The 13,703-nt window shown below is 43.1% G+C and overlaps 1 protein-coding gene and 1 long non-coding RNA gene across 4 annotated transcripts in view; one reads left to right on the top strand and one right to left on the bottom strand.

Annotated features, from left to right (window-relative positions):
* Positions 1–9,240, top strand: part of LOC310765370 — a 75,919-nt gene extending 66,679 nt beyond the window's left edge. The window contains exon 4 of the long non-coding RNA XR_014549547.1: positions 8,728–9,240. This is a non-coding gene — a long non-coding RNA (uncharacterized lncRNA). The remainder of the gene's footprint in view (positions 1–8,727) is intronic.
* Positions 1–13,703, bottom strand: part of LOC310765352 (phosphatidylinositol 3-kinase regulatory subunit gamma) — a 243,912-nt gene that overhangs the window by 117,573 nt on the left and 112,636 nt on the right. The window lies entirely within an intron of this gene.

The raw sequence follows: 13,703 nt of genomic DNA, 5'->3' as shown, positions 1-13,703 counted from the left end.
CCCTCACCCTTTCTTCTCTGGAGGGGAGGCAGATGCCATTATGGGCAGTGACTGATGGGGCACTTACTTACAGCTGCATTGGATACAAGCCATGAATTCCAAATCTGACCTCAAGTTTCATTTCTGAAATTTGACTGTTGCATGACAAGAAAGAGAAAAATATCCAAATTTTGGCTTCTGAAACATCACCAGATTTCACTATTTGTAAAATGCCATTTCAGCTCTAAGGTGGTTCAGTTCTTAGACAAAGAAAGCTTCTCTAGTGATAACTGTGATGTTTTAACTATGTGTAGTGGGCTGTAAGAGATGACACCGCCACTGTTATCTTTCTTGTCACCACCAGGGACACCTGTGTTAGGTTGCAAACCTGTATTCATGCAGGCTCCCTGTCTATTTTAGAATCCTGGTTTTCCAGAGTTCTAAAATGTCCAGTAGAAGAGTGGTCACTGACTGTGCCCAGTACTTCATTAATAGTGACAGTGTGGGCATGCATGCTTACCCATCGTTCAGAGAAGCTAGCATGTTGGCTTGTTACATGTTTGTGCAGTGCTCTATTAGTACTGGACATGCATGCCATCCGTGTACAAACTTTAGAGAAATGTCAAAGCAGTAGCAGCAGTGGTTGAAGCAGCCAGATGCATACCTGTTAAGTAACATTTTCAGGTCTCCCCACTAGGACCATGACAGTGCATCCAAAATGTCCAGAGTTCCTGCAGACCTTTGATTGCATGGGGACACACAAACACACACACACACAAGTATTGCAAATGTGGGTCATTCACATGACTATCTGAAGTCTCAAAACGGATTTGTTGCATTTTTAACTAAAGAAGCTTATGCAACCATTGCTCCTCCAAGCCAGTGTACTGTTAGATGCTGCTTAGGGAATACCCAGATTTGGCTGGCAAATATGCCAGCTAATGGAATTAGCTGCTCCTTCTCAGAACAGCCCTCATTCTGCATGGGAACAGCAGCAGAAAGATACACTCTTGCTTACAGAAGGGCTCATTTATCCTGACTGGCAGCCCTTGGGATTAGATGCATGTCATCATTGGCGGGATGAAAATAACTCCAGCCCCATAATGCCTGGAGTCAAACAGAAATAGGTACAATAAAAATAAAGTAATATGGACCCTGTTTTGTGTATTGTAATTGAGAAGCCTAGATCTATTAACTCATGAATGCTTGCAACATGTAACTAACTGGGCTCCTTAATGGCAAACTAACACTCTGCATGGCAAATCAGCCTCTTCCTTTAATTTGGGTAGGTAAAAACGGGTTACCATTCTCAAAATGGCAACATAAAATCATAGAATTGTAGAGTTGATAGGCACCCCCATCAACTTAAATCTTCAGGTTGCTACTTTAAATTGGGAAGGCTTAAGATGCCTTCTTATCACTTTACCTGCTGTACATTTTAATGATGAGATCATGCCACATAAAATGAACTGCTGACATTGTAAAGAGGGTTGCTTAGCCCTTAAACAACAGCCTGGATGCCTACTGTACTGCTATTTTATACAGCATGTGAGTTCAGTTTTCAACACGTTGTAGTGTCAATGATCCAAAACACAGTCTCTTCTGTGTGCCAAGAAATGATGGGGAGCCTGGGTCTGAGAACAGGAACCAAATGTAACCATCCTGCTCTAGAGACCACTTCTAAAATTAGACTATGAGTTGCAAAACCCATTTCTGATTTGGTGAGAAGACCATCATGAAACAGGAAATCCATGTGATCAAAGCTACTTTAGGCAGCTTGGACTGGAACAGTCATGGAAGACTACTGGACATGAAAGATATGCTGAGATTGACAATGTCTCCTGGGATTTTACCTTTAAAGTTTTGGAATATATGAGCTGTGGAGACACTTTTATAAAGGGAGTCTGGGCAATATATACTGAAGAGTCAGCTAAATTGATAGTAAATAATGTATTGACTGAGAATTGCAAAATAACTAAAGTAACGAGACAAGGCTGCCCATTGTCACCCTTGTTGTTTATATTAGTTTTAGAAGTATTGGCACAAAGAATAAGATGTAATCAAGAAATTAAAGGTATAAGAGTGAGAGAGAGACCATGTAAATTAAAAGCATTTGCAGACGACGTGCTATCTGTAGAACCACCAATAGAGTCAATCCCAAAAGTATTACAAGAGATAAAAAAAAAAATGGAGATGTAGCAGGTCTTAAGATTAATAAAGACAAAACTAAACTCTTGGTAAAAAAATATGAATGATGAGAGTAAAAACAAATTACAAGATGTGTCAGGTCTAAAGATTAAAGGAAAGTCAAGTATCTAGGTATATGGTTAACAGCAAATAATATAAATTTGTAGAAAGATAATTATTTAAAACCTGGGAAGATATTAAAAGAAATTTGCAAATTTGGGATAGAATGAAACTTTCACTGTTAGGTAGAGTGTCGACTATAAAAATGAATGTATTACCAAGAATGTTGTTTTAGTTTCTATCAATTCCGGTGATTGGCAACTGCTCAGCAGGTAAGAAGGCATAAAACCAATAAAGATTGGTCAGTAAGCTGATGTTTACTTGGAAGTAAGTGCCATATAGAACACAGGCTTCCTTTTGAATAAAGGCACATGGAACCAAGCTTCTAAGATGGCAGTCTTATGCACATCTACCATTGATCTATGTGAGGCTTACCTCTGAGTAAATATGCATGGAATCAGCCGATATGTGCACAACTACGTGCGACAATAAAAAGCCTGCATTTCTCACGTTAATGCAAAAGCTATGTTGGACAGAATGAGCAAACAATTAAAAATTAGCTTTCTCTCTGTCCCTGTCCCTATCCCAATTAATATTCACACATCCATGCAAACAGTGTGTGGGAGGTTAAAAGGCACTTTTAATGTTATGTGAAAATGGCCTAAGACAAAAACAGAAAAGCCTAACTTTAAGGTGCCTTCATTTGTTGTCTGAGCGAAGTGAAGCCTTTGTTTCATTTGCTGATTTTGGCACTGCATTTGTTTCTAAGGCTGTGTACACACTTCAGCCTTTGAAGCTCTGTGGCTTGCGGGTTTTCTAAAAGCACTTTTGTAGACATCGCTTTGCAAGTGTCCATACCTGCACTCTGTGCAGACAGCATTTGTATTTGTTAAATCATTGCCATATGTGCACTCCCCAAGAGCAGGTTCCCAGAGAAGGCACTCTCAGTTTCCACATGAGGCAAGAGGAATGCATTGTGAAATGTAAGGAGGCTTTTAACTGTTCCATTGAATGGTGCTTTCAAAACACCAAAAGGAAGCATGCAGAGAATTCCTATTTCTATTAACATATATGAAAATTCACAATGCAATATCTGCTTTGAAGATGGGAGTTATCAGAAGGAAAGCTGATGTGGCCAATCTGAACATAATTCTTCGGCTCACATTGCACCCCCAGTGTTGACGGGCACATCTACTGCACCTCCAACCTCCCCACAATTACCACAAAAGTCTGAAGGGGACTTGCAACACACTTACAAGCCTCCTCAAAATATTAGCAAAATACTGCTTTGGAGAAAGAGGGCTAGTGCTCTAACTATAATGCCAATAAATAACACCTTTCTGTTCGCCATCATCTTAGCAACATGTTTGTCTCCCCCAATTAAATACTTTCAGTCTACACTTCTGATCCATCTTACGTATTTTGGGTGGTATTCAACTGAACACCAACTTAACCCCTGCAGCTGTTTTATTGCGGGGATAAGAGATACTTTGCCATTTGATATCTGAAGGGAGACCCCTTAAAACACTCTGCTCATTTACTTTCTTTCAACCATGTATCCATCCCTCGATGGAAAGAAAGGGCTTGCTATCCCGTTATAAACAAAGAAAGGGCTTGCTATTCCATTATGGTCAAGGTGCAATGAGTGTTTCTTCCATACTGGAGGAAGACATGGAAATTACAGGTGCAACAGGCAGGAGGCTTTGGGACACCATTACATAGCCTCATAACTCCTGATTCTCTGACTCTGAACTAAGGTTGGGGGGAGGATTTTGATTCACTCTGCAATTTGGAGCACATCTCCCCAGCCCACATCTGATGAACCTATAAGTATCAGATTGGGGGGAAGCAGGCACGTGGATCAGATTGAATGTCTATAGACCCTTCTGATCACAGTCCATTCCTTCCTACCTTAAAAAAAATCAAAGCACACCTTATGGAAAAAGCCATATTTTCCTCCATACAATTACCCAAGAACTGGCAGCACACTGTAACCCATGCCTTATATTAAAGATCTGCAGCAAGTGCAGCAAGCACCTCACTTTCTAACTGGTCCAAGCAGTTTTTAAGAAAGAGAGAGAGAGAGAGAGAGAGAATCCACATACCACATCCTAAGTTGTTTTTAAATGTATTTATGAAAAATGTCTGCATTTATTTAAGGATTTCCCCTGGAAATGGACTTAGTCCTGTCCCCTCTTGGCACTGGGACTGACCAGACTTCAGTGGATCCATCCAATCCTACGCCGAATATATCTGTTGCAACACCCCACCCCATGCTTAAATTACTGAACAAGTGGCAATATGGATGGAGCATTCTATGAAGAGATAAGCTACTTCTCCTCTGTATCGTTTCAATTTTTAGTGTATGTGCTGCCAGAGCAAGCACTCACAGATGAGCTATTTCTAACCTTACAAGAGACTAGTAGCACTTGCCCCTGCCCCACCTTACTGGATTTTCTTCCTTCACTGTACCTTCCTTTTCTACTGTGCCTTTGGGGAAAAGAATCAGCTGTCTAACCAATGGGGTTAGCACAAATGACTCCAGTATAACTTACAAAGAACCACTCACATAAAGAGTTTGATAGAATGTTATCCTTTTCCCTGGAGGGCCTTCCACACCCTGGGCAGTGACACCCAGTTCTCACTTTCTTATTCATTAACTGCTCATAAAGCAGTCTGGAGATGAAAGTGCAATGTGGGTGCTAATCACTACTAACAACCAATAATTTAACCTCCCCAGGCTCCCTTGCAGCATTTTCCCAGGGGAGGGGAAAGCAGCCTAACAGTCACAGCAGGGGCTATTACCACCCACTGGTTGTGTAATAGGGAAACAATGAGATGGAAACAGAACTTTCACAGAAAGCTGCATACACAACAAAGTTATCTAGAAGTGCCAATCTAGAGTTCTCAGATTTAGCACATTTTGAGCAGTTTTTTTTAAATGACAACTGTTCAGCTAGCAAAGGGTCACAGGCTGTTGCAATGGCTAAAAAAATTGAGGTCTGTATTCAGGGATTGTTCTGGTGTTTCACATTCATAGGCTGCAAATTTGTTGTGTTTCTGCACTGTATGTGGAATAAGTATTCCAGAATGGATGATCCCTGTAATTTGGAGATAAGAGAACTGTGGACAGATCTCCAGAAAGGTTACAGGATCATCTTAGGGTCAACTCTCCCACAACTATGCATTTGCAATATTGCTTTTCAAAATGCATTCCATGGGTGTTAAAACCAAATGCAACTTGCCATTTGCTTTCAGAATTTAACAGAGTTCCCAAGATACTTGTAAATAAATGAAAATATTACAAAATCCCAATAAGCTTCCAGTGGACTCTTTCCAAACTGGATCAAACTTGGGCAGATGCTACACCTCTGCAATGAAGTGAGATGAGCCTAACAATATATTTTTTTCTGAGAACCACTATGAAAATGATGGGGGTAGGACTGCCTTCTGAGTGCTGCATTTGGCATTACTGGTTTGCAAGATCTCCAGTAGCTCAGGGTATACTTGGCAGAATTAAATACATGCTGTCCACTGGCCTGTGTTTGAGGGTCACTCCCCAAGTTTCTCCTATTTGTATATTTGCAAGATGTTTCTTCTATTACCAAAGTCCACAGGGGTTCTGTGGCATGACAATCATTCCCACAGGTTTACAGCCCTCCATGTTATTCTTAGGAAGACATGCTGGTTTCTCTCTCTCTCTCTCTCTCTCTCTCTCTCTCTCTCTCTCTCTCGGCAATATATGTGGAGTCAGAGCAATGGAAAGAGGGTTGTGGAGCAACCCAAAACAACTGTTCCTTTTGTGTGTTGTAGAGCCCAGTTCTTTGGAAAACACACATTTGTTTCTTGTTGGGCAAGCTTGACAGCTGCTGACCCTTAGCTCAAAGGGTTTCCCATGCAAATAAGCCGTGTTTGCAAACTCATGGGTATTAGCACTGCTTAGCTGATGGCTCAGAGGGCCTGTAATCCTAGCATCTATGACACAGAAGCCCCTAATTGAGCTTTGCTGAGTAGGGTGAGTTAAGGCAAAGAGATAACTAGAATCATCATAAATGCTCAAGCATGCCAACCAAACAATGGAGACAGCCAGGTGAAGCAGAAATGTTGGTTGCTGGAGCTGTCGTGCTGAGGGCAGCAGCTGCTGCTGTTTTCTATTTTGTTCCTGCCCAAGTCTGTACAAGTACTGCTCTTTAGGTGTGTGCATAGTTTGGAAATAGCACTGGTTAATTGTGCAATGGCGAAAACTACTCAAACTATGCTCAGATCCACCTGACAGAAGGGAAAGCAGGCTGTGGGATAAGTAAAGGGGAAGGAGCCATGCTGTCACAGTAGCCATTCCAGATGCTTATTTTCCCATTTGGACACTTAAATTTTGCAATAAAAAACATTTAATATTATGCTAATATATACAACCCACTCCCAGTACTCCTGTTGTTTCACAACATAAAATGGTAGCTCTAAGAAGGAGAAGAAGGCGACAATGGGTTTCTGGCACCACAGTTTTACTTACCAAGTACGATGGTCAAGTCTTGGGGAAACACATATCAACACAAACACGCCCCCCCCCCCGTTCATTATCATTATCTTATAAAACACTAGGAATAGCTTATGTAACATGTCACTCATCTTGTGCCCTGATCCTATTAATGCTTCCATTTCTGGGGTTTCCTAGGTTCTTAGGACATGCCATGCAGAGTTTTTCAAATTCTTCCCTCTGCTTTTATTTTTAACCAAATCAGTGAGGATAGACTGTGCCCCAGTGGCGGAAGGGCAGGTTGCTTGAGGGGAGGCTGCTTAATCCCCACAACCAGGCATTTTCCAGCTCATCTTTGTCATCCATATGTGTGTTTTAGGAGGTGGGGAGATGCAGGAAAGCTATGGAGATCCTGTTTTTTGCTTCCTGATCCGGGGGGGGGGGGGAGTCCCAGGGGATTGGGAGCTGGGGTGGTGGTGCTGCTAATGATTACTAAGCTGAAAAATAGGACCAAAGAGGAAATATGAAGCAGCCACGCTCTCTTTTCACCCTTCTACTACATGATGCCCAATCCTCTGAATGAAGTTGCATGCAATTCAATGAGACTTTCTCCCAATGAATGTATAGAGGCTCGCAGAAAGGTTAGAGCTGGAGCCTGTTTCAACTATTCTTGCTGTTCCCCCCCCCGAGGGCATTTCCAAGTGGTGACCACCCTACACTAAGCTTGGAAGGGGTTGGGGGGGGGGGGAGGAAGCAGAATCTTAGGTAGGGGAAAGGCAACTATGGGCAGCCTGGATTTTATTTTATCTTTCCTAGGGTTGCCTGACGATACAGGACTGGCCCTTTTGTGCTTTTAATAGTTGTGTGGGAGAGGAGATGTTCAGCAGTTGGAACTTTTCCTTCCATGGCATTGTGGTGGGAGAAGATAGCCTCCTTGCTGGAAAGCTCCCCTCCTACACAACTATTAGGTTGTATCCAGACAGCTGCTTCCAGCAGTAACTGTAGCACTAAACTAGAAAGGTGGGGTGAGTGGGGAAGGAAAAATACCTCAAGGATGGAACAGGGACTAATTTGTGTGGGCAAACAGCTCATTGAGAAGAGGGCTGCAGAGGCTCCTGTCTTAGAGTCTGGGCACAGTTCTGAAGAGGCCACAGAACTGGAATGCTCTGAAATGGAAACAATCATCCTATTGCTGTTTTACATTGAATGTTATTGTTCCTAATTTTGTAAACTGCCCTGGAATCTTACAATGAAGGGCAGCATATATATTTTACTTTTAAAAATAGACATACAAACACACAATACAAAATTTACTATGCACAACTATCCTATATGCCACCAATAGCATATAATATATCCATATTCTATTGAATTATTGCTATTTCAGTAGTGAGAACTCTAAGTTAAAACTTTGCTTCATATAACCTATGAAGGAGAACCATAAACTTTCAAGCTGTTCATGTCTTTTTTCTCCTCTCCCTTATTTTTGTACGGTCAGACATTTTTGTGACATAATGTATCAAACAATGGAATAGGTTTATATGTGTAAATGTGTTTGAAAAGCTTTTTCCTCTGCATGAGCCTCAACAAGAGCCAGTGGGGTGTAATGGTTTGTGTGTTGGTCCATGACCTGAGAGACCAGGGTTCAAATCCCCACTTGGGCATGAGGGTCACTGGGTGACCTTGGGGCAGTCACTGCCTCTCTGTCTAACCTACCCCTCGTGGTTGCTGTGGGGATTAAATGAGGAGGGGGAGAGAACCATGTAGACCACCTTTAGCTCTTTGGAGAACAAAAGTGGGACATTTCTTGCACATGCTTAGCTGAATTTTGCATATTTCTCTCTTGCACACACAGTCAAAGAGTGATCTGGTCTTCACAAACCCAGTGGGGCTTCCTGGGGTACTAAAGCTGGGGGTTGTGCCTGGAAGGCAAAACCTGTGAGCTACAGCTGTGGCTTCAGCTCCACAGTCATAGAATAGCCCATCCATGATTACGTTGCTGGTTTGTTTGGACTAGCAGCAATCAGGACAGCTCATGGATATGCAGCTTGTGAGTTCCATCTGGAAGCACCCTGGAAAGGCCAGTCCTCTACTGAATCTGGCAACTCTTGTTTTGCACAGCATATGCCTTCCCTCACTTGGAATCTACCCCAGCATTGTCTATCATATGGAGAGTTGGGTGGTCCACACTGGTTCATGGGCACTCAAAAAGCTCTCTGTGCAGCCATGACGTTTCTTCGCATTGCTCAGCTCAACCTAACGTTGGTTTGGACACTTGGATCTTCACCTAATCCCGTGTTTCTACCTTTCCCTTCCCAATGAGATTCCGCAGTCTAGGTTGCCAGGTTCTTAACCAGGGTATATATCTTGCATGGTTTATATGTTCCAGGGCACCAAGGTCACCTCCAGACTGTCACAATTTTGCAGGAGGGATTAGATTGCATACCAGAAATTCAGGTTTGCACAATTAAAGTGGATTAAAGACCTGTTGTTCTGGAGGAACAATAGATTTTTTTAAATTGACCTTTTGGAGTTAAGAAAGTGAGGGGGGAAATGCAATAAAAAGTGTGGCTTTTTAGTGACTGGAAGATATATTAAAGGTAAAGGGGGCCCTGACCATTAGGTCCAGTCGTGACCGACTCTGGGGTTGTGGCGCGCATCTCGCTTTATTGGCTGAGGGAGCCGGCGTACAGCTTCTGGGTCATGTGGCCAGCATGACAAAGCCACTTCTGGCGAACCAGAGCAGTGCATGGAAATGCTGTTTACCTTCCCGCCGGAGCGGTACCTATTTATCTACTTGCACTTTGACGTGCTTTTTTTAAATCTTTCTAGTATTTTATTATAAACATGTTTCCTTGAGAGATAAAACAAACACTCCATTTTATCTCTAAGTCAACCCCAATGAATAAAAGAAAATACCCACAGAACCCAAAAAAAATTATTCAAAGAAGACTTAAATGGTAAATACGAACCTTGGCACTACATGCTGAATATATTTAACTTTGAACTGCTAGTTTGGCAGGAGCTGGGACTGACCAACGGGAGCTCACCCTGTTGTGGGGATTCGAACCGCGACCTTCTGATCGGCAAGTCCTAGGCTCTGTGGTTTAACCCACAGCGCCACCTGCATCCCTGGAAGATATATTACTTTCCTGCAAATAAATCAGGATGGAAGCTCAATGAAGAGCAGGCATCGTATAACCTCTGCATAACCTTTGCGCACGCAAACCAGGATGAATGCTCAGTAAAAAAGAATGTCTGAAAGAGCCCCCAATGAAGCTGCAGCCGCTGCACCCTTCTGCATTGGTCCACTTGTTATCTCAACCCGCAAGGGCAAGTAGAGGAACGGAGGAAGAGGCACAGTGGCTGCAGCTTCACCAGAGCACTTAAAAACCTGAGCTCTGCTGTGTGTGGCATCTGAGTCGCATGCAAGGTGTACGTTTACACATAAAGGAAGAAATATTAAAAATGAATAATAATAATGTGTATGTACTAATATTTTATACCAGTTTTATGTAAGCTGCTTAGAGATTGGGCGCCTTCCAGACTGTCATCATTTTGTGGGAGGGACTGAAGCACACACACTGGCATTGTTTTGGTTTGCATGACCCTGGCACAAGAGTTTGGATTTGGATTTGATATCCCGCCTTTCACTCCCTTTAAGGAGTCTCAAAGCGGCTAACATTCTCCTTTCCCTTCCTCCCCCACAACAAACACTCTGTGAGGTGAGTGGGGCTGAGAGACTTCAAAGAAGTGTGACTGACCCAAGGTCACCCAGCAGCTGTATGTGGAGGAGCCGAGACGCGAACCCGGTTCCCCAGATTATGAGACTACCGCTCTTAACCACTACACCACACTGGCTCTCAACAAATCCACCTTAAGAAAGATACAGGAAAGCAACAAGGGAATGCACGGAAATGTGTGGGGTTCACACAACACCCTGCAAGCAAATTGGGATGGATTCTCATTATTGGTTTTGTTTGCAGGGAGGTTAAACAACAAAGACCAGGTGCAATCTAACCTCCATTAAAATCAGGATAAATGCTCAATAAATAGGTCACGAAGAGGAGCTCTTTTATCATCATCATCATCATCATCATCATCAAGTGGTATATAAATCTTGCTAAATAATTATAATGATAATAAAAAAAATCTCAAGGAGATGTTCTATCACTCAGTCTGTGTTTCTCTCCAAAGAAAGCCCCTCCCCTCCCCTGCAGCACTCCTTCCATGTGGCTCATAGTGCACCACACAAGTCCCACTTTGAGGCCGAGGACTGAAACCTGGCATTGCTGCAAGACACCAGATCACAAGCCAAACTTCTAATCTTGCCAATTTCATGGCTTTGATGGGATCCTGGGAAAAGGGATGGACTAGGATAAAATTCTAATCTGGGTGGCAGCAGGTCAATTGGGTAGCTTCGGTTTGGGTACTGCTCCAGTTTGTCAAAATATTGGCTCAGAATGTGGATCAGCTGTGTGGCTCTGTGTGTGTGTGTGTTTTGAGGTTGGAGGCCAATCTTATACAAAGCCTTGTGCAGAAACAAAAAATAATGTTAAAAAATTAAAAATTAATCTACCGTGCAACATTCCCTCCAGGCTGAATGTCACAATGGCTCTTCACAAACGCCAGAATTCTAGAAGCAGTGATTTGTGACTTATTGGGCTCATATCTGCACCAGCCACATGACCCAAGCAGGAAAGGGATTTTGCTGTCAGCTCAGCTGTAGCTCCTCAGTTATCTGTATGTTCCCCACCCGCCCCACGTTTGCAGTGTTCGGGAATGCAGTGCTCAGGGAGGATTTATTTCTCAGCAATGTGCAGTGTTTAATTCCTAAGAAGAGAGGTGCTGAGGTTTCAGCCTGCAGGGGAGTTTGCCCTCTAAGTCCTGATTCACTAATTCCAGATGAGTTGCATCTAATTGTGGTTGTTATGAGGGCAAAGTTCTCTTTGGGAGTCATTTTGGACTCACAGCTGTCCATGGAGGCACAGGTCAAATCTGTGTCCAGGGCAGCTGTTTACCAGCTCCATCTGGTACGTAGGCTGGGACCCTATCTGCCTGCGGACTGCCTCGCCAGAGTGGTGCATGCTCTAGTTATCTCCCCCTTGGACTACTGCAATGTGCTCTACATGGGGCTACCTTTGAAGGTGACCCAGAAACTACAACTAATCCAGAATGTGGCAGCTAGACTGGTGACTGGGAGCGGCCGCTGGGACCATATAACACCGGTCTTGAGAGACCTACATTGGCTCCCAGTACGTTTCCGAGCACAATTCAAAGTGTTGGTGCTGACCTTTAAAGCCCTAAACAGCCTCAGCCCAGTATACCCGAAGGAGTGTCTCCACCCCCATCGTTCTGCTTGGATGCTGAGGTCCAGCGCCAAGGGCCTTCTGGCGGTTTCCTCACTGCGAGAAGCAAAGCTACAGGGAACCAGGCAGAGGGCCTTCTCGGTAGTGGTGCCCGCCCTGTGGAACGCCCTCCCATCAGATGTCAAAGAGATAAACAACTACCTGACATTTAGAAGATATCTGAAGGCAGTCCTGTTCAGGGAAGTTTTTAATGTGTGACATTTTAATGTATTTTTAATCTTTGTTGGAAGCCACCCAGAGTGGCTGGGGAGGCCCAGCCAGATGGGCGGGGTACAAATAAATTAATTATTATTATTATTATTATTATTATTATTATTATTATTATTAACAGGCTCAAAAGCTTTCTTCTTTATATTACTTCTCCTATTCCCCTATTACAGGGCTAGGCATGAGCATGGCAGCAAGGTTCTAGATCTTGAGCGCTGGTGAGCTCCGCCTATATATATAACCCCAAATGAATGCTTCATGTGCCTAATTTTTGACAGTATTTATTTGCCTGTTACCTAAATTTATATCCTGCCTTCCCACACAGAAGTGCCCGAGGTGGCTAATAACTAAAAAATGAAATGAAAGCAATCCTGTAAAATATGTAACAGTATGGAGACAAAATAGGGGTGCAGCCCCTACAAAACAGATCAATAACAGTGGCTGGGTAACCAGTTAAAGCAGAGAGAATAAAGTGAGTCCTAAAAACAGGCTTTGGACTTCTTGTCACAGGCATACATTTGGGTTGAAAATCACAAGACTTCTGGACCTTGCAGTTCCGGCTAGTTTTCAGGCAGGCTCAGTTCTTGGCTCAGTTTTGTCTTTTCCTTTGCTAAGTGCTATCTGCGTCCTCCAGCATCCCAACATATGGGTATCATTGCTTTTTTAAATGCATTTGTGCCCCCAAAATACTTTTGGAGGGGTGGAATTATCTTAATCTTTGCCCACTTTTAAAAACACATGCAGTGCTTTGCTTTTTTTTTTAAATAATAATAATACTATTGCAATTTAATATCCTCTGGTTTTAGTGGGAACTACTCTTGAATAAATGGATACTAACTATTTTTATATTTATGCTGGTAAGTTGTTTTAAATTGTTTTCAATATGGTGTTTTGATACTGCAACCCACCCTGGGGCCTTAGGTTTAAGGGTGAGTAATAAACAAATCAGCACAACATTGGCAATATTACTGCTAGAGCCAGGACAAAGAGTTGAATCTGGCTTAATTCGATAGATTAAATGATCCTAAATATATCTTATCAGTGGCATTATGGTCTCTGCACATAAAAGAAAACAACAATACCTGCAGGGCCAGGGCCAGTCCTCAGGGAGCTCTTGGCACAGGGCCAAAAATGCCCTCACCCCCCAAATGGAGCAGAGCCCAGCTCTGCTTATGGTGCCCATAGTGTCAGTTGCCCCACATTTTTTCTGCTGCCTCTGCTTTGGCAGTAGTGGTAGAGCCACTCAGCAGTCTCCATAGATCTATGACATCGTTTACATTTTGGGTAGCTTAAAAATGGTGGGTGGCCACTGTGGGTGGAAGCTGCTTGGCTCCCATTCAAAATGGGCCCCCACTGTTGAAAAGCACTGAGGGAGCTGGTAGGGATGGCAGTGAATGGCAGTGTGGCTGGGTTGGGCTGGGGCCGGA

Source organism: Podarcis filfolensis, assembly GCF_964270895.1.
Source record: "Podarcis filfolensis genome assembly, chromosome: 6".
Lineage (NCBI taxonomy): Eukaryota > Metazoa > Chordata > Lepidosauria > Squamata > Lacertidae > Podarcis > Podarcis filfolensis.
This window is presented reverse-complemented; position numbering and strand designations above follow the sequence as displayed.